Below are 22,076 nucleotides of genomic sequence, written 5' to 3' on the forward strand. Positions count from 1 at the left end.
AGTGACACCATCACCCTCAGAATGATTAAATCAATTGTGTTCTCTTAGCTGACTCACGAGTCAGTCCGGGGAATAGAATCACAGTGGCAGACAATACCCGTGACTGCTCATAGTCTATTCGACAGGATGTTTGGGATAGTCTGTATAATAGTACAAGGCAGTCAGTAAGTCATTGCCTCCTCATGTCGTCAGCAATTTAACATGCAAGGACTGTCTCTATGATATAAACAGTTTATACTTCCAGAAGGCATTTGGCAAGAGGGCTCTGTCCCAGGGTTCACCAGATAAAGACTCATGGTCTCGCTGGGAAGGGGAGAATACACTTGTTTATTGTAAGTTAGTCACTCCCACACACCAGTGGTCATCCTAAAACCAAATGTTCAAGCTGACCAGCAGCTGACCCTGTTCAGGAGCACGCGCCCCGGACTAATTAAACTATGTGAAACAGTAAACTCGGGAACAAATCAGACACAATTAAACCGCGAACGCCAGAAAAAAACTCATGAATCAGCAGACATGTCACAGCAGAGTATTTCAGATCAACCATGTGAGGCAGCGTGTGGAGCAGCATGAGTGATCGCATGTGCACACACGTGAGTGAGTGTGAATGCGTGTGTGAGTGAGGGAGAGCGCACATGCAATGGGTACAGAGAACGAGCGAGAGTCTGACATTATCTGTCAATGATTCATAATGCCAGTCAAAGATCAGATGCACCAGAGGTTCCAATGTGTTCATTCTTTGCAGGAGGTGCTCAGATACAGGATGAAAAATGAATACAGTGTGGTCCAACAATGAAACAGGGATTGTGGTAACTTCCCTGGGAAACAGGCTGCATAACAACAGACTTACTGAGACAGGAGTGAACTATTCAACCCTTTGATTCAATTCCATTATTCAATTCGATCACATCTGATCTGTATCCATATCCCTTACACCTACCTAACAGAAACATACTGACCTCAGTTTCAGAATATTCAATTGACTCCCAGTGTCTACAGCTGCTTAGCAGAGAGTTTGTCAGGCTCCTATCACTATTTATGTGAAGATGTGTTCCCCCACATCACCCTCAAATGGCCTCACTCTAATTTTAACATTATTGACAAATGGAATTTGACAGCTCAGCACAACAGAAACATGACAGAGTAAATGAAAAATGTAAAAACACACTCCCCACTGTTTCCAATGGTAAACATCTGTGTGTAGACAAGGCAATAGGATTCTAAAACAACTGGGGGAGGTAGTGGTTTTTTAAAAATTCATTCGTGGGACATGGGCGTTGCTGGCTGGCCAGCATTTATTGCCCAGCCCTAGTTGCCCTTTAGAAGGTGGTGGTGAGCTGCCTTCTCGAATCGCTGCAGTCCATGTTCTGTGGGTTGACCCACAATGCCGTTAGGGAGGGAATTCCAGCATTTTGACCTAGCGACTACGAAGGAACGGTGATATACTTCCAAGTCAGGATGGGGAGTGGCTTGGAGGGGAACTTGCAGGCGATGGTGTTCCCATTTATCTGCTGCCTTTGTCCTTCTAGTTGGAAGTAGTCATGGCTTTGGAAGGTGCTGTCTAAGGATCTTGGGTGAATTGCTGCAGTGCATCTTGTAGATAGTACACACTGCTGCTACTGAGCGTTGGTGGTGAAGGAATTGAATTTTGCAGATGTGGTGTCAATCAAGTGGGCTGCTTTGTCCTGGATGGTGTCGAGCTTCTTGAATGTTGTTGGAGCTGCACCCATCCAGGCAAGTGGGGAGTATTCCATCACACTCCTGGCTTGTGCCTTGTAGATGGTGGATAGGCTTTGGGGAGTCAGGAGGTGAGTTACTCGCCGCAATATTCCTAGCCTCTGACCTGCTCTTGTAGCCACTGTGTTTATGTGGTGAATCCAATTGAGTTTCTGGTCAATGGTAACCCCAAGGATGTTGATAGTGGGGGATTCAGTGATGGTAACACCATTGAATGTCAAGGGGCGGTGGTTAGAGTGTCTCTTGGTCATTGCCTGGCATTTGTGTGGTGTGAATGTTACTTGCCACTGTCAGCCCAAGCCTGGATATTGTCCAGATCTTGTTGCATTTGAACATGGTGTGGTAGAAATGTCACTGGACAAGTAACCCAGAAACCCACTCTGATGCTGTTGGGACAAGGGTTCAAATCCCTTTATCATGTGACAAAATCAACCACAAAAACACCCCACGAAGAGCACTGACAAAAACGGAACCCTGCAACTCTGTTTACAAGGTACAAAAACTGACTGCACCATTAATGATACCCACAAGAGAAAGGACCTCACATTTCAAAATAAAAATTCTAATTACCAACCAAATCAAACTAAAAGAAAATTCTTAAGGACTTGTAGCACAGAACTTGAGCTTGCACTCATCAGGACACATTCCAAGAATACCAACATAAGGGAAAATTCACAATTTATATTGCATGAGTGATGCACTATCAATCGAGTCAAGACTAGTTGTGAGCAAGACAAATAGGCTTTTATTAGCAAGAACTTGGAGCCATCCCTGTCGGAGATGGCTGGTCTGGTCTGAACTGAAGGGCAGGGGGAGGAGCCACCGCCTTTATACCCGGACCAGGGGGAGGAGTCTTGGGCGGAACCGACAGGGATGTGCCACATATACAGGTAGTACAGGTAATAATAAATACTAACTAACAGTGGTTAACCACCACAGATAACAGGTAACAGTGTTTTACCACAATGAGAAGAGAATGCTGATTGGCAAGTGGACTCTGATTGATGTAGTGTTTCCATGGAGAATGCCCCAGTTAATGGTGACTGATAGATAACTGTCAAGCTTTGTTTGAAATGTAAACTAGGCAGCTTGACCCTGATTGATCAAGACATTGCCCTCAAGAATGAATCAGCAAATGGCTGTCACTTATTAGATGCAATGTGCGTAAATGTTCTTTCTGTCTACAAAAAAACAGGGCCCCTGTGTATTAATATATACAGCCTCCAGTACACGCAAATGTGCCACACTATGAGCCCAACTTACAATTTAAGATTGTCAAGTCAGGCTTGCAGTGTGGTGCATTTCAAATGTTTCAATTAAACCTGCCTTCATCACACTCTCAGGCAATGAATTCCAAGCTCACCACGTGAACAAGACTTCTTTCTCATATCACTTTTGCTCCTTTTGTCAATTATTTTAAATCTGTGTCCTCTCATTCTTGATCCTTTTACAAGTGGGAACAGTTTCTCCTTTTCTACTCTGTTCAGACCCCTCATGATTTTGAACATCTCTATCAAATTTTCTCTCAACCAAGGAGAACAGTCCCAACCTCTCCAATTTATCCTCATCACTGAAGGTTCCCATGCCAAGAGCCATTCTTCTAAACCTCTTCTGCATCCTCTGTAATGCATTCACATCCTCTTAAAATATAACACCTAGGACTAGATGCGATACTCCAACTGATAGCAAACTATTGTCTCACTTCGACAAAACGTGGGCGGCACGGTAGCACAGTGGTTAGCACTGCTGCTTCACAGCTCCAGGGTCCTGGGTTCGATTCCTGGCTTGGGTCACTGTCTGTGTGGAGTTTGCACATTCTCCTCGTGTCTGCGTGGGTTTCCTCCGAGTGCTCCGGTTTCCTCCCACAGTCCAAAGATGTGCGAGTTAGGTTGATTGGCCATGCTAAAATTGCCCCTTAGTGTCCTGGGATGCGTAGATTAGAGGGTAAAATATGTAGGGATAGGGGGGTAGGGCCTGGGTGGGATTGTGGTCGGTGCAGACTCGATGGGCCGAATGGCCTCTTCTGTACTGTAGGGTTTCTATCATGATTCTATCAAAACCTCCTTGCTCTTATAATCTATGTCCCTATTAATAAAACCTAAGATTCTACATAAGAACATAAGAAATAAGAGCAGGAGTAGGCCATCTAGCCCCTCGAACCTGCCCCGCCATTCAATAAGATCATAGCTGATCTGACGTGGATCAGTACCACTTACCCGCCTGATCCCCATAACCCTTAATTCCCTTACCGATCAGGAATCCATCCATCCGCGCTTTAAACATATTCAGCGAGGTAGCCTCCACCACCTCAGTGGGCAGAGAATTCCAGAGATTCACCACCCTCTGGGAGAAGAAGTTCCTCCTCAACTCTGTCCTAAACCAACCCCCCTTTATTTTGAGTCTGTGTCCTCTAGTTTTAACTTCCTTACTAAGTGGAAAGAATCTCTCCGCCTCCACCCTATCCAGCCCCCGCATTATCTTATAAGTCTCCATAAGATCCCCCCTCATCCTTCTAAACTCCAACGAGTACAAACCCAATCTCCTCAGCCTCTCCTCATAATCCAAACCCCTCATCTCCGGTATCAACCTGGTGAACCTTCTCTGCACTCCCTCCAATGCCAATATATCCTTCCTCATATAAGGGGACCAATACTGCACACAGTATTCCAGCTGCGGCCTCACCAATGCCCTGTACAGGTGCATCAAGACATCCCTGCTTTTATATTCTATCCCCCTCGCGATATAGGCCAACATCCCATTTGCCTTCTTGATCACCTGTTGTACCTGCAGACTGGGCTTTTGCGTCTCACGCACAAGGACCCCCAGGTCCCTTTGCACGGTAGCATGTTTTAATTTGTTTCCAATTCTGTATGCCTTATTAAGTATGCTGTAAACCTGTCCTGCCACCTTCAATGACTTCTGCACATATAGACACTGGCGCCCCCCCCCTGCACCCCCTTTAGAGTTGTACCTTTTATTTCACATTGTCTGTGTTCTTCCTACAAAACGGATCACTTCACATTTCTCCACATTGAACTTCATTGACCACCTATCCGGCTACTTCAACTTGTCCCTGTCCATTTGACAATCTACACACTCCTTCTCACAGTTTACAAAGCTTCCAAATTTTGGTTCATCTGCAAATTTTGAAATTGTGTCTGCTTTCTTGAAATTCAGTCTGCCTGGGGGTCCTTGTGCATGAGACGCAAAAACCCAGTCTGCAGGTGCAACAGGTGATCAAGAAGGCAAATGGGATGTTGGCCTATATCGCAAGGGGGATAGAATATAAAAGCAGAGATGTCTTGCTGCATCTGTACAGGGCATTGGTGAGGCCGCAGCTGGAATACTGTGTGCAGTATTGGTCCCCTTATTTGCGGAAGGATATATTGGCCTTGGAGGGAGTGCAGAGAAGGTTCACCAGGTTGATACCAGAGATTAGGGGTGTTGATTATGAGGAGAGACTGAGCAGATTGGGTTTGTACTTGTTGGAATTTAGAAAGCTGAGGGGGGGGATCTTATAAAGACCTATAAGATAATGAAGGGGCTGGATAGGGTAGAGGTGGAGAGATTATTTCCACTTAGAAAGGAAGCTAGAACTAGAGGGCACAGCCTCAAAATAAAGGGGGGGTCAGTTTAGGACAGAGTTGAGGAGGAACTTCTTCTCTCAGAGGGTGGTAAATCTCTGGAATTCTCTGCCCACTGAAGTGGTGGAGGCTACCTCGTTGAATATGTTTAAATCACGGAGAGATGGATTCCTGATCGGTAAGGGAACTAGGGGTTATAGGGATCAGGCGGGTAAGTGGAACTGATCCACTTCAGATCAGCCATGATCTTATTGAATGGCGGGGCAGGCTCGAGGGGCTAGATGGCCTACTCCTGCTCCTATTTCTTATGTTCTCATGTTCTATCCCAATGTCAGATAGAAACATAGAAACATAGAAAACTACAGCACAAAACAGGCCCTTCGGCCCCACAAGTTGTGCCGAACATATCCCTACCTTTTAGGCCTATCTATAACCCTCCATCCTATTAAGTCCCATGTACTCATCCAGGAGTCTCTTAAAATACCCTATTGAGTTTGCCTCCACCACCACTGACGGCAGCCGATTCCACTCGCCCACCACCCTCTGTGTGAAAAACTTACCCCGAACATCTCCCCTGTACCTACCCCCCAGCACCTTAAACCTGTGTCCTCTCGTAGCAGCCATTTCCACCCTGGGAAAAAGCCTCTGAGAGTCCACCCGATCTATGCCTCTCAACATCTTATACACCTCTATTAGGTCTCCTCTCACCCTTCGTCTCTCCAAGGAGAAAAGACCGAGCTCCCTCAGCCTATCCTCATAAGGCATGCCACTCAATCCAGGCAACATCCTTGTAAATCTCCTCTGCACCCTTTCAATCTTTTCCACATCCTTCCTGTAATGAGGCGACCAGAACTGAGCACAGTACTCCAAGTGGAGTCTGACGAGGGTCATATATAGCTGCATCATTATCCCCGGACTCCTAAACTCAATCCCTCGATTGATAAAGGCCAGCACACCATACGCCTTCTTAACCACCTCCTCCACCTGTGGGGCCGATTTCAGAGTCCTATGGACTTGGACCCCAAGGTTCTTCTGATCCTCCACAGTACTAAGAATCTTTCCCTTAATATTGTACTCTTTCATCCCATTTGACCTGCCAAAATGGACCACTACGCATTTATCTGGGTTGAAGTCCATCTGCCACTTCTCCGCCCAGTCTTGCATCCTATCTATGTCCCTCTGTAACTTCTGACATCCCAGATAGTTGATATACAAGGAAAAGCAAGGGCACCAACGCTGACCCATGGGGAATTCCAATACAAACCTTCTACCAATCTGAAAAGCATCCATTAACCACTGTGCTCTGTTACCTGTTGTGCAGCCAGTTTTGTATCTGTTTTGGTACTGTCCCTTTTACCCCATGAGCTATAATTTTGCTCCGAGGTCTGTTGTGTGGCACTGTACCAAATGCCTTTTGTTAGTCCATGTACACCACATGTACAACATTGCTCTCATCAACCTTCTCTTACCTCTTCAAAAAATGCCAGCAAATTAGTCGAATATGATGTTCTCTTCAGAAATCCATGCTGATTTTTCTCTGACTACTAATTTTGTCCCAAATTATTGTTTCGACAGGTTTCTCCATGACTGAATTTAAACCAACTGGCCTGTAATTCCTTGGCTTTTTTGAAGAAGGATGTAACTTCTCCAATCTTCTGGCACCATTGAGTCTAAAACAAGACTAAGAAATTCTGGCGAGTGGATCCGCAGTTTGCATTCTGATTTCCCTTGATATCTCATCTGGTCTGGTGCCTTACCAACACCAAGTACACAGCCTACCAATACTTCCTCGTTATCTGTTGTAAACCCTTCTAGTGTCTGAATTATCTTCGCATTTGTTCATTTAATCCTTTAACTATGCCCCTGCCTCCAGGTTTAAATCCACTTTTTGGACCCTAATCAGCCCTCGAATCATAGAATTCCGACAGTGCAGAAGGAGGCGATTGAGCCTATCGAGTCTGCACCGACTACAATCCCACCCAGGCCCTATTCCCGTAACCCCACATATTTACTCTGCTAATCCCCCTGACACTAAGGTCAACTTAGCATGGCCAATCAACCTAACCCATACATCTTTGGACTGTGGGATAAAACCAGAGCACCCGGAGGAAACCCACGCAGACACTGGGGGGAACATGCAGACTCTGCACAGACAGTGACCCAAGGCCGGAATTGAACCTGGGTCCCTGGCGCTGTGAGGCAGCAATGCTAACCACCGTGCCACAGCACTGCACTATTCCTCCTTTTACCATTTTTTAATGATTTATATGCCTAAAGACGACTCTGTTATTCCCTTTCATGTTGGCTGTTGTCTCTTTTCATAATTCGCACTCTGCATCTCTTATCTGCTTTTTCACCTCCCCTCTGAACCTTTTTAAAGTCAACCTGGTTCTCAATTGAACATAGAACATAGAAGAGTACTGCACAGAACAGGCCCTTCGGCCCACGATGTTGTGCCGAGCTTTATCTGAAACCAAGATCAAGCTATCCCACTCCCTATCATCCTGGTGTGCTCAATGTGCCTATCCAATAACCGCTTAAATGTTCCTAAAGTGTCTGACTCCACTATCACTGCAGGCAGTCCATTCCACACCCCAACCACTCTCTGCGGAAAGAACCTACCTCTGATATCCTTCCTATATCTCCCACCACCAACCCTATAGTTATGCCCCCTTGTAATAGCTCCATCCACCCGAGGAAATAGTCTTTGAATGTTCACTCTATCTATCCCCTTCATCATTTTATAAACCTCTATTAAGTCTCCCCTCAGCCTCCTCCGCTCCAGAGAGAACAGCCCTAGCTCCCTCAACCTTTCCTCATAAGACCTACCCTCCAAACCAGGCAGAATTCTGGTAAATCTCCTCTGCACTCTTTCCAGCGCTTCCACATCCTTCTTATAGTGAGGTGACCAGAACTGCACACAATATTCCAAATGTGGTCTCACCAAGGTCCTGTACAGTTGTAGCATAACCCCACGGCTCTTAAACTCCAACCCCCTGTTAATAAAAGCTAACACACTATAGGCCTTCTTCACAACTCTATCCACTTGAGTGGCAACCTTTAGAGATCTGTGGATATGAACCCCAAGATCTCTCTGTTCCTCCAGTCTTCAGAACCCTACCTTTGACCCTGTGATCCACATTTAAATTAGTCCTACCAAAATGAATCACCTCACATTTATCAGGGTTAAACTCCATTTGCCATTTTTCAGCCCAGCTTTGCATCCTATCTATGTCTCTTTGCAGCCTACAACAGCCCTCCACCTCATCCACTACTCCACCAATCTTGGTGTCATCAGCAAATTTACTGATCCACCCTTCAGCCCCCTCCTCTAAGTCATTAATAAAAATCACAAAGAGCAGAGGACCAAGCACTGATCCCTGCGGCACTCCGCTAGCAACCTGCCTCCAATCCGAAAATTTTCCATCGATTTTCCATGGATTTTTTTTAACCTGATACTTGTCACAAACACACTCTTTCTTCTTTACCTTAATTCCTGTCTCCTTTTTCATCCAGCTATGCTGGATTTGTTTACCCTATCTTTCCTTTTGAGGGAATATATCTCGACCTTCTTTGAAGGTAGCCACTGATCAGCTATCGTTTCTCCTGCTAACTTTTAGCTCCAGTTTATTTGGTTCTGATCTATTCTTACCCCTTTGAAATTGACTTTCCCCCAGTTAACTATTCGTGCTCTAGATTTCCATTCACCTTTTCTGTAGTTAGCCTAAACATTATGCTACAATGATCACTGTTCTCCAAGTGCTCCCCAATATCATTTAAAGTACTTGGCCTGCTCATTCCGAAAAGCCAGCTCTAGCAGCGCCTCCTTTCACACTAGACTGGAAACACACTGCTGAACAACATTCCCTGAATACACTCGGAACTCTTGTCCCCCTCAGTCTTTTACACCACGACTAATGAAAGTTCCCAATTCTAACTACAATTTTTGTACCTCTCTGCAATTTCCTTCTACATTTCCTGCACTTGTTGGTGGCATATTGACGACACCAAGCATTGTAACTGCACCTTTTTTGTGTCTTAGCTCGAGCAAGATTGATTCTGTCCTTGGACCCTTTGGGGCATCCTCTTTCTCCAGCACTGCAATGTTCACCATAGAGTCTTAGAGGTTTACAGCATGGAAACAGGCCCTTCGGCCCAACTCGTCCATGCTGCTTTTTTTTAACCACTAAGCTAGTCCCACGTTTGGCCCAGATCCCTTTGTATCTATCTTACCCACGTAACTGTCTAAATGCTTTTTAAAAGGCAAAATTGTACCCGCCCCTACTACTACCTCTGGCAGCTTGTACCAGACACTCACCACCCTATGTGAAAAAATTGCCCCCCTGGACACTTTTGTATCTCTCTCCTCTCACCAGGTCTCTGTTAAAGCCATGTCATATTTCCACATGGCAACCTGTGTCTGTAACTCACCGATCTTAGTTACCACACTCTTCACTTACGTGCACCTAATCCTGATTTTGTTTCTTTCTCCTTACTCTGACCCAATCTACTAGCTTACTACTTTCTATTTCAGTGCTGTCTGTCTCTCCATATATTTTGTGCACCCTGATATTCCTCTCTGATATTACGTACAGGTTCAAATCCGTTTAAACCCAATGGCACTAGCAAAACTCAATCTCCAGTCTACTTTGTGCAACCCACCTTTAAAGATTCCATCTCCAGCGGAGCCAGCTACAATGTCCCAAGTATCTAAAGCCCTTCCCCTTGCACCATCTATCAACACATTCTTTCTTTTTATTCGTTGATGGGACACGGGCTTCACTGGCTGGCCAGCATTTACTGCCCACCCCTAGTTGCCCGAGGACAGTTGAGAGTCCACCACATTGCTGTGGCTCTGGAGTCACATGTAGGCCAGGCCAGGCAAGGATAGCAGATTTCCTTCCCTGAAGGACATTAGTGAACCAGATGGGTTCTCCCGACAATCGACAATGGTTTCATGGTCATCAGTAGATTCTTATTCCAGATTTTTAAAAATTGAATTCAAATTCCACCATCAGCTGTGCTGGGATTCGAACCCGGGTCCCCAGAACAGCTGAGTTTCTGGATTAATAGTCTTGCGATAATACCACTCGGCCATCACCATGTCTAGGCTTTTTCGAATGGCTTTATCCTCCTACTTCTACAATCATGGCACTGGGAGTAACTTGGAGATTATGATTTTTCAGGTCTGTCTCAATTGCTAATTTCCTACCTAGCTCCCTAAATTCTGACTTCAGGACCACATCCCTCTTTCTACCCATGTCACTGGTACCAATACGGACCACAACTGCTGGCTGTTCACCCTCTCCCTCCACAGAATGCATGGCAGAGACTCAGTGATGTCCTTGACTCTGGCACCAGAGAGGCAACGCACAATCCTGCATTCATGTCTGTGGCCGCAGTAAGATCTATTTTCCATAACTATCAAATCGTCCATCACTATCGCTCTTCCTAATTTTTTTGTACCAACTTGTATAGTTGAGCCTCTTATGGACTCATGGACGTAGCTCTGGCAACACTCCCCAGATAAGCCATCAATCTTATCAGTATTCAGAACTGGATACTGGTTGAAGAATGGGATGCACTTGCCAGCACCACTGACTCCTGACCTCATTACAGCCTTGGTTCAAACATGGACGAAAGAGCTGAATTCCAGAGGTGAGTTGAGAGTGACTGCCCTTGACATCAAGGCAGCATTTGACTAAGTGTGGCATCAAGGAGCCCAAGTGAAACTGGAGTCAATAGGAATCGGGGGAAAACTCCGCTGGTTGGAGTCATACCTGGCACGATGGAAGGTGGTTGTGGTGGTTGGAGGCCAATGTCTCAGCTCCAGGACATCTCTGCAGGAGTTCCTCAGGGGAGTGTCCTCGGTCCAACCATCTTCAGCTGCTTCATCAATGACTGTCCCTCCATCTTAAGGTCAGAAGTGGGGATGTTTGCTGATGACTGCACAATGTTCAGCACCATTCGGAACTCCACAGATAGTGAAGCAGTCCATGTCCAAACGCAGTAAGACCCGGGCAACATTCAGGCTCAGGCTGATAAGTGGCAAATAATATTCATGCCAGACAAATGCCAGGCAATGACCTCCTCCAACAAGAGGGAGTCCAATTATCTTCCCTTGACATTCCATAGTATTACCATTGCTAAGTCCCCCACTATCAACATCCCGTGGGTTACCACTAAAAAGAAACTGAACTGGACAAGGCATATAAATATTCTGCAGTGAGCAACTCACCTCCTGACTCCCCAAAGTCTGTCCACCATCTACAAGGCACAAGTCAGGAGCGTAATGGAGTAATATCCACTTGCCTGGACGGCGGCACAGTGGCACAGTGGTTAGCACTGCTGCCTCTCAGCGCCAAGGACCCGGGTTCGATTCCTGACTTGGGTCAATATCTGTGTGGAGTTTGCACGTTCCCCCTCTGTCTGCATGGGTTTCCTCCGGGTGCTCCAGTTTCCTCCCACACTCTGAAAAATGTGCTGGTTAGGTGGATTGGCCACACTAAATTCTCCCTCAGTGTATCTGAACAGGGCTGGAATGTGGTGACTGGGGGATTTTCACAGTAACTTCATTGCAGTGTTAATGTAAGCCTACTTGTGACTAATAAATAAACTTTAAACTTTGAGTACAACTCCAACAACACTGAAGAAGCTCAACACCATCCAGGCCAAAGCTGGCTGCTTGACTGGCACCCCATTTACCAATTTTAATATCTATCTCTGCATTACTGACGAACAGTTGCAGCAGTGTGTACCATCTACAAGATGCGCTGCAACAACTCACCTTCGAAAGCACCTGCCAAACCCACAACCTCCACCCACCTAGATTCCAGAAGGTCAAGGGCATCAAATGATTGAGAATACCACCACCTGCACATTCCCCTCCAAGCCAACTCCCTCCCCAACAGCACTGTGGGTGTACCTACACCACATGGACAGCAGTGATTCAAGAATGCGCACACTTACACCTTCTCAAGGGCAATTAAGGATCAGAAATAGAATTGCTGGCCGAGCCAGCGATCCCCACATCCTGTGAAAGAATAAACACTCTCAGTCTCCTGCATTACCTGTTTCTTTTTGACTGTCTGGTGGTCACCCTTTCTCTCTCATCCTGCATAATCTTAAGTTGTGGGGTAACTACATCCAGAAACGTGTATCCACAACTTCCTGGATGCTCTGCGATGATGCCAGCTGCTGTTCCAGTTCCAAACCCAGAGCTCAGGTTGCTGCAGTTGATGATACGTCCTGCACAAAGATTATCCAGGACACGGGAGCTATCCTGGAGGTTCCCACATATCACAGAATGTGCGCCCTCATGGTTAGACCAGCCTGCCATTCCTCTGTTAGTAATAAAGTTGCTGCTACTAACAAACCTTGCTACTGTGAATAAATCTTTAACAATGTTTAAGAAATGATAATTACAAGGGGGCACAAGTTCAAGGAAGGGGGAAAAGGTTCAGTGGAGATGTGTGAGGGAAGTTTTTTTTTTACATAGAAGGTGATGCATGGAATGCACTGCCAAGTGAGTTGATTGAGGCAGTTACGTTAGCCACATTTAAGACTTATTTTGATAAGCATATGAACAAAAGGGGAATAGAGGGATATAAACGGTTGGTCCAGAAGAGGTAAACGTGATTGGCGCAGGCTTGGAGATCCAAAGGGCCTGTTCCTGTGTTGTACTGTTCTTTGTTCTTTTGTAATGCTAATAAACCTTACTGTTAATAAACCTTACCAATTCTAATTAACTTTACTAATTCTTACAATTCCTACTAATACTGAACACACCTTACTACGAGTAAGGAGCCTTACTTTTTAATAAAAATCAGACATAGCAGAATATTCCATAGTTTAGATGGGAAATACTCACCAGCTAAACACTTACCTGCTTTCCTGTGATGTCACACCTGGATTTTCCTTTTCGAATTCAGGTTCTGATTGCCGACCCCCACTATTCCTGCTGCTCGGACTGAGCTCCTGCCTTCCCCCTCCGTGCTGCTAAAAGCCCCTTTGCTCTTGCTGCTTCTTATCATTCAGATTGAGCTCTCTCCTTCGCTCTCTGCATTGATTGTATCGCTGCTGTTCTCACTGTTTCTCACCGCTCAGGCGGAGTTCTTTGCCTTCGTTCTGTGCAGTTGTATGAAGACCGTTACAAAGAGAGCACCGCAGCACTGCAACTCACCACCTCAAAGAAAAGCAACAAATGCCAGCACTGCCAGTGATGCCACACTCTGGGAATGAATTGGAGAAAAAAACATTTCTCCTTTTTACCCACTTAGAATATTCCAAACTGCTGAAACGTGGCAGAGGAATAGCCTAATTTACAAGTCGCCAGAACAAAGTACAGATTTCAGACAGAAACCATTTGGACATTAAGGCAAACTGCAAAACAATCTCACTCAGCAAAAGAAACTCTCAGGCATTCGTTCCAACTAACTGGACTTGGACCATCACAAGATAAAACCACAAGTCATTGCACAATCACGATCACATTCTTAATCACAGATTGAAGTGTTTTATACCCACCAAACAAAACAATCTATTCAGAGCACAGTAAGTCACACATTCAGTTCTAAGAGATTAACTCATAAACCTTTTATACCTCACATGACAGGTCAGCAAATTTTTTAAATGCTAAAGCATTCTTCCAAAAACAACTCGTTATTATTTTTTGCACTGGGAGGTCTTGTGCAACAGCGGGTAATGTCCCTACCTCAGGGTCAAGAGCTCTGGGCTCAAGTCCCAAACAGGATTTGTTGGCCACGGAAAAATGCTGTCCCCAATATGGTTCAACAGGCTGCTAATCAGCCCAGGAATCTGTTCACTACCTCCCCACTATTCCCTGCAGGAGAAACATGTGTGCGCACGTGTGTGTGTGTATGTGCGTGTGCAGTTACACAATAAAAATCATTGCACAACTAGGATGGTAAAAGGTGAATGCAATAGACCTCGAGTTTTTGTTCAGCAATTCCAGCGTTCCCAGAACACACACACACAAACACAGTGCGCGCGCATGCACCCACACACCCGTACGTGCGCCCACACACACATGCGCGCGCACACAGACAACACATGCAAACACTACACAAACAAACACAACACACACGCACACACGTGTACGCACACACACCTTTTAAAAAACTGAGCTAAATAGAAACTTGGTTCACTAGAGATAGAAAGGATTACAATGATTTATAATGATAAAGGCACAATAACAATGTAAGCTGCTGCACAAGAACCCCTGTTGTAACCTCACATAAAAATAAATTAAAAATACGATGCAGAGGCAGCCAAAGAGTCATCGCAACACAGGAGGGGGCCATTCGCTCCACTGAATCCATGCTAGCTCTCTGTAGAGTAATCCAATCAGTCCCATTGACCACTCCATCTCTGTCATCCTGCAAATTTATTGCAAATCAGCGATCTTCCTGAAGGCGAGTTCTCTGCTCACTTCTCCACACCTCAGTTTTGTGCTTCCATCTTCAGTCGTTCATAGGCACCTCCCAGTTTAAATTTCAAGTGATCTAACATTCTCTATCACCTGCTTGGTTTACAGCCCTTTACCCTGGGAGCACCGCCATCTTCAAGTTTATCTCCAAGTCACTCACCATCCTGACTTAGAAATATATCACCGTTCCTTCACTGTGGCTGGGTCAAAATCCTGGAATTCCCTCCCTAACAACACTGTGGGTAGGCGCCAGATGGAATGCAGCGGTTCAGGAAGACAGCTCACCAACACCTTCTCAAGAGCAATTAGGGATAGACAATAAAAATGCTGCCAAGCCAGCAACGCCCATATCCCATAAAATGAAGAACAAAAACAATCTTCCTTCAATCACCTCCAGTAATTTCCTATATCCTAAAATGTGGCCAATCAACCTTTTTTGATTTGATTTATTATTGTCACATGTATTAGCATACAGTGAAAAGTATTGTTTCTTGCATGCTATACAGAGCATACCGTTCATAGAGAAGAGAATGAGAGGGTGCAGAATGTATGTTACAGTCATAGCTAGGGTAGAGGAAGATCAACTCAATGCACAGTCCATTCAAAAGTCTGATGGCAGCAGGGAAGAAGCTGTTCGAGTCAGTTGGTACATGACCTCAGACTTTTGTATCTTTTTCCTGATGAAAGGAGGTGCAAGAGAGAATGTCCGGGGTGCGTGGGGTCCTTGATTATGCTGGCTGCTTTGCTGAGGCAGCGGGAAGTGTAGACAGAGTCAATGGATGTCTTTTCTTTACAATGTGCCATATTGATCTTTCCTCTTTCACCATCGTGACAATTTCTTTCAGTATTCTCTTGTTCTTTCCACCTGATCCACTCCATCCTTCTCCAGGACCACATTTCACTCAAGAACAGCTTCTTCCCTGCTGCCATCAGGCTTTTGAATGGGCCTACCTCACATTAAGTTGATCTTTCTCTACACCCTAGCTATTCTGCACTCTCTCCTTTCCCTCTCTATGAACGGTATGCTTTGGCTGTTTCGTGCACAAGAAACAATATTTTTCACTGTATGTTAATACATGTGACAATAATAAATCAAATAAAAGCTTTCCAGCTTTTGAATGTCCACTTTTCATAAGCTCTGTGTTTCAGCCTCGTACAACTGGACACTCCAAATTACTGCCTTGGTAATTCTTTCCTGAAAATCTTTACTCATTCCTGTGCTGAGTAATTCTTCATGTTTGGAAAATCATTCTTTACCATTGTTATTCTGGCTGATTTCTTCCGGTTAGTGACCGTCTTCTGTCAAGATGCTTCCCACAAACTTAAATTGTAATATCTGTTCCACCATTTACCATCTGCTTTTCCATTCTTTCAATCTTCAGAACTTTTGTCTTTTTTTACATTAATTTCCATTCTTGAAACATCATATAATTTCCTTTGAAATCATTCATCGTCTCTGTCTGCCCTGGTGGGCAGCGAGTTCAGGTCATTACCATTTGCTGGTTTAAAACATTTTTCCTCCTCTATCTCTCGCTGGAAACCTTGTCCCTGACACCTTGCAACATCAGCTAGTGGGAAGAGCTTTTCTTTCTCAATCTCATCTAAACTGAGGAGGATTGTCAGAGGATACAGCAGGGATTTGCAGCCTTCACTGCGGGAGTGGAGCCGAGCTGGGACAGACAGAGAGAGATAGCCGGGTTAAGGTAAGAGTATAAATATTTTACCTCAGGGATTTGCGGCCTTCATTCTGGAAGTGGAACCGGGACGGACAGAGGGGCAGCAGGGTAACGCTGAGACTTTGTTTGTTTCATAATTCGAAAAAACCAGTAACATGACGTCACAGGAGACTGTGGCCTGATTGGCTGGAAGGGAATCTGGGCTAAATTTGAAAATGTATTCTGAGTTACTGGTTTTAATTTCATTTCAGATCAAGAGGAATAAGTAATCAGTTTTTAAAAAACGAATTAGTGTAGGAGACTAGTGTATTTAATTATTAATATTTATAGTGGAAATCTAGTACCAGGGACTGTAGAGCTAATTCTAACCTAAATTTTTTAAATGTTTTATTTGTAAATAAATTCATTAGTGGTATAAATGTCAGTCAGTGGGGTAAAGTGCTTCATCTGTGAGATGTGGGAGATCCGTGAGACTTCAAGTGTTCTGGACACTTACATCTGCAGGAAGTGCACCCAATTGCAGCTCCTCACAGACCACATGGATTGGTTGGAGCAGCAGTTGGATGCACTTATGAGTATGCAGATGGCGGAAAGCGTCATAGACAGGAGCTTTAGAGATGTGGCAGGCAGATAGATGGGTGATTGCTAGAAAGTACAGTGCACGAATAGGATGGGGAATGGAAGGATACGGACTCCGTAAGTGCATATGGTTTTAGTTTAGACAGGCATCATGATCATCGCAGGCTTGGAGGGCCAAAAGGCCTGTTCCTGTGCTGTGCTATTTCTTATCTTTATCTTTATAAATTGGCTAGGGACCTGGGCCGAAAGATGGCAAATGGAATTTAACTCAGACAAATGCGAGGTGATGCGATTTGCAAGGTCGGCTGCAGAAGGAAAATACACAGTAAATGGTAGAGCCCTTAGAAATATTAGCATACAGAGGGATCTAGGTGTTCAGATCCATAGTTCCCTGAAGGTGGCAACTCAAGTGGACAAGGTGGTCAAGAAGGCGTCCGGCATGCTGGCCTTCATCGCTCAGCGTGTTGAGTATAGGAATTGGAAAATCATGTTGCAGCTATATAAGACTTTGGTTAGGCCACATTTGGAATATTGTGTAAAATTCTGGTCACCACACTACCGGAACGATGTTGATGCACTGGAAAGGGTGAAGAAGAGATTTAACAAGTGTTGCCTGGTTTGGAGGATATGGACTATGAAGAAAGGTTGAACAAACTTGGATTGTTTTCATTGGAGCGTCAGAGGATGAGGGGGGACCTGATAGAGGTTTACAAGATATGACAGGCTTGGATAGAGTGGAAAGATGGAGTCTTTTTCCCAGGGTCGAAGAGTCAATTACTCAGGAGGCATAGGTTGAACGTGAGAGGGAGAAAGTTTGAAAGAGATGTAAGAGGCAAGCTTTTCACAGAGGGTGGTGAATGCTTGGAACGCGCTGCCGGAGGAGGTGGCGGAAGCAGATTCTATAACAATGTTCAAGAGGCATCCGGATAGATACATGAATAGGCAGGGAGTAGAGGCTTAGGAACCATGTAACGGCATTAAATACTAGATTAGAGAGGCATCTGTGTTGGCACAGACTTGGTGGGCCGAAGGGCCTCTTCCTGAGTTGTACTGTTCTTTGTTCTTAAACCCGCTGTAATCACGTACATCTCCATCAAATCTCCTGGGCGGCACGGTGGCACAGTAGTTAGTACTGCTTCTTCACAGCACCAGGGACCTGGATTCAATTCCAGCCTTGGGTGACTGTGTGGAGTTTTCACGTTCTCCCCATGTCTGCGTGGGTTTCCTCCAAGCGCTCCGGTTTCCTCCTGCAATCCAAAGATGTGCGGGTTCGGTGGATTAGTCAGGGTAACTGTGGTGTGGAGATGCCAGCATTGGACTGGGTGGGTAAATATGTGGGGTTATGGGGATAGGGCAGGGGGGATGCCTGGGTTAAGATCCTCTTTTGGAGAGTCGGTACAGACGCGACGGATTGAATGGATTATGGGATTCTATTCTAAGTCCTTTGCTCCAAGGAGAACAACCCCAGCTTCTCCAACTGAACCCTATAATTAAATTCCACCCACCCCCCCCCGCCCCCCTCAACCCCAACCCCAAAGCCAGATTTCCAGAACCCTTCTGGTAAATCTCCCTCTGCCACCCCTCTGAAAGTGTGGTAATCAAAACTGGTGCAGTGTCCTAGTTGTGGCCTATTCAGGAGGTTCAGCATAGCTTCCCTGCTTCTGGACTCAATGCCTCTATTTATGAAACCCAAGATTCCCTGTGCTTTGTGTCCTGTCACTTTCCAAGGTCTTTGCACATGAACGCACAGGCGCCTCTGTTCCTCCGCACTCTCTACAACAGTGCAATCAAGCTTCACATGAGCAAACAATCCACAGCAGATTAATCTGTCCTTTTGCCATGTCCACTCATCCATCTAGCCAATCTACTCTGACATGTTGACATACTGATGGTGACAGGAGCCAAAGCCAAAATAAAACACGCAGCCTCATAATTCTCTCTGCCCTGTGCTCAGAATCATTTACCTTTAATATGGCCCCTTGATGATGAGAAACAGACTGCTTCGATCTACCCTGTCCCATCCTTCCCACAGAGGAGCTCAACACTGTACATAGTTAAAGAGTCATAGGGCCCCGATTTTACCATTTTCATTCGAAGTGCTGAATCTGGGCGCAATTCAGATCCGACTTGGAAATCTGCTTTCCCCCATACACACTCAGCTTGAAAAAAAAATCGCGGGTCTGAATTGCGCTGTGGGCGGGGCTTAACGTGCCCGAAACAATCAGAGCTCTGAACTGTGCATGTGCAGTTAGAAAAAGAATTGAAAATGGCGCTCCTGTCGCATCAATCCCGGGCCGCAAAAAGCAGATAAAGTGGCCCAGGAGCGAAAAGCGGGAGCGGTGGTCCCACAGACATCACCCTCAACCCTACAACATAACTTTCTCCCTTATCCACCCACTCCCCCCCCTGCTAACCAGACCGATTGCGAGCCACTGCCCCCTTTCCCCCCCACCGATCGCCCACAAAGTGGCAGCGGACCCCCATGCCCTTGCCACCAGCCCCCCCCCTACCACCAGGGATCCATCTGGCCTCCCCCCCTACCCCCTGGCCCCCCTCCCAGACGACGATCGGGCCACCCCCCCCCCCCCAACAGAGAATGATCAGGCCTGCCTTCCCTGCCCACCCACCGCCCCCCCCTCCACCAGACGACAACCTGGCCTCCCTCTGCCCCGCCGCCCCTCCCCCCCCCAACCAGAGAGTGATCTGTCCTCCCTCCCCTGAATCCACCAGAGGTACATCTGACCCACCTCCCCCCGCCCCCCCCACCCCCACCACCAGAGAATGTTCTGGCCCGCCTCCCTCCCCATCCCCCCCCCCCCACCCACCCGGCCCCACTGATTTGAGTCAGAGAGCCGTTGGAAGCACTGAACTTACCTCTTCAGCAGCTGAAGCGGCCGAAACAGATCTTTGCCGAGCAGGTTTGTTTCGTGCCGAATCTGGACAGGTGAATGCGATGGTAAAGGGGGGAATGCTGATAAAGTTGGGTGGGCAGTTTATTAATTCAATTTAAATACATGCAAACGCATTTAAATCGTCGTTGTGCCTGTTTCGGGTGCGAATCGGATCACGGCCATTCCCAGGCCTCAGTAAAGTTGGCACCTGCACGGACGTAGGCGCAGATTGCATTAATAGCCTCACGCCCAACTTTACCATGTTTTCGCGCCCAACGCAATGGTAAAATTTGGCCCATAGAGTCAGAGAGGTTTACAGCATGGAAACAGGCCCTTCAGCCCAACTTGTCTATGCTGCCCTTTTATAACCATTAAGCGAGTCCCAATTGCCTGCATTGGGCCAATATCCTTCTGTAACCATCTTACTCATGTAACAGTCTAAATGCTTTTTAAAAGAGAAAATTGTACCCGCGTCTACTACTACCTCTGGCAGCTCATTCCAGACACTCACCACTCTCTGCGTGAAAAAATTGTCTCTTGGGACTCTTTTGTATCTCTTCCCTCTCATCTAAAACCTATACCCTCTAGTTTTAGACTCCCCTACCTTTGCGAAAAGATGTTGACTATTTACTTTATCTATGCCCTCATTATTTTATGCACCTCTATAAGATCACCCCTCTGCTTCCTACGTCCCAGGGAAAAAAAGTCCCAGTCTATCCAGCCTCTCCTTGTAACTCAAACCATCAAGTCCCCATAGCATCCTCGTAAATCTTTTCTGCGCTCTTTCTAGTTTAAAAATATCCTTTCTATAAATAGGGTGATTAGAACTGTACACAGTATTCCAAGTGTGGCCTTATCCATGTCTTGTACAGCTTCAACAAGACGTCCCAACTCCTGTATTCAATGTTCTTAACAATGAAGCCAAACATGCTGAATGCCTTCTTCAGCACCCTGTCCACCTGTGACTCCACTTTCAAGGAGCTATGAACCTATACCCCGAGATCTCTTTGTTCTGTAACTCTCCCCAATACCCTACCATTAACTGAGTAAGTCCTCCCCTGGTTTGATCTACCAAAATGCATCACCTCGCATTTGTCTAAATTAAACTCCACCTGCCATTCGTCAGCCCACTGGTCCAATTGATCAAGATCCCATTGCAGTCCGAGATAGCCTTCTTCACTGTCCACTATGCCACCAATCTTGGTGTCATCTGCAAACTTACTAACCATGCCTCTGATATTCTCATCCAAATCATTGATATAAATGACAAATAAAAGTGGACCCAGCACCGATCCCTGAGGCACACCGCTGGTCACAGGCCTACAGTTTGAAAAACAATCCTCTACAACCACTTCTGTTTTCTGTCATCAAGCCAATTTTGTATCCAGTTAGCTACCTCACCCTGGATCCCATGAGATTTAACCTTATGCAACAATCTACCAGGCAGTACCTTGTCAAAAGCCTTGCTAAGGTCCATGTAGATAACGTTGACTGCACTGTCCTCATCTACCTTCTTGGTTACCCCTTCAAAAAACTCAATCAAATTTGTGAGACATGATTTTCCACTCACAAAGCCATGCTGACTGTCCCTAATCAGTCCTTGCGTCTCTAAATGCCTGTAGATCCTGTCTCTCAGAATATCTTCCAACAATTTACCCATTACAGATCTGAGGCTCACTGGCCTGTAATTCCCAGGCTTTTCCCTGCAGCCCTCCTTAAACAAAGGCATAACATTTGCTACTCTCCAATCTTCAGGCAGCTCACCTGTGGCTGTCGATGATTCAATTATCTCTGCTAGGGGACCCACAATTTCTTCCCTAGCCTCCCACAACACCCTGGGATACACTGCATCAGGTCTGGGAATTTATCTACCTTGATGCGCTTTAAGACTTCCAGCATCTCCGTCTCTGCTGTATGTACACTCCTCAAACATCACTATTTATTTCCCCAGGTTTCCTAACATCCATGCTTTTCTCAACAGTAAATACTGATGATAACAGAGATCTCAAAAGTTTTACAAAAGGCTCCCCGACAAAATTGATCAACTCAGACATTTCAGCTGAAACCTCCATCTAATCCATCAACTAGATTGTACCCCCCCAAACACCTGGCCAGCAGTATTTGTCAAACGCATTGCGTGCCTTGCCCGCAGTGTACCTCC

The 22,076-nt window shown here is 45.8% G+C and overlaps 1 protein-coding gene across 1 annotated transcript in view; it reads right to left on the minus strand.

The window, feature by feature from the left end:
• Window positions 1–22,076, minus strand: part of LOC144504272 (butyrophilin-like protein 2) — a 58,071-nt gene that overhangs the window by 19,284 nt on the left and 16,711 nt on the right. The gene's annotated exons all lie outside the window — the stretch shown is intronic.

This window comes from Mustelus asterias, chromosome 15 (assembly GCF_964213995.1).
Source record: "Mustelus asterias chromosome 15, sMusAst1.hap1.1, whole genome shotgun sequence".
In the NCBI taxonomy this organism is placed as follows: domain Eukaryota; kingdom Metazoa; phylum Chordata; class Chondrichthyes; order Carcharhiniformes; family Triakidae; genus Mustelus; species Mustelus asterias.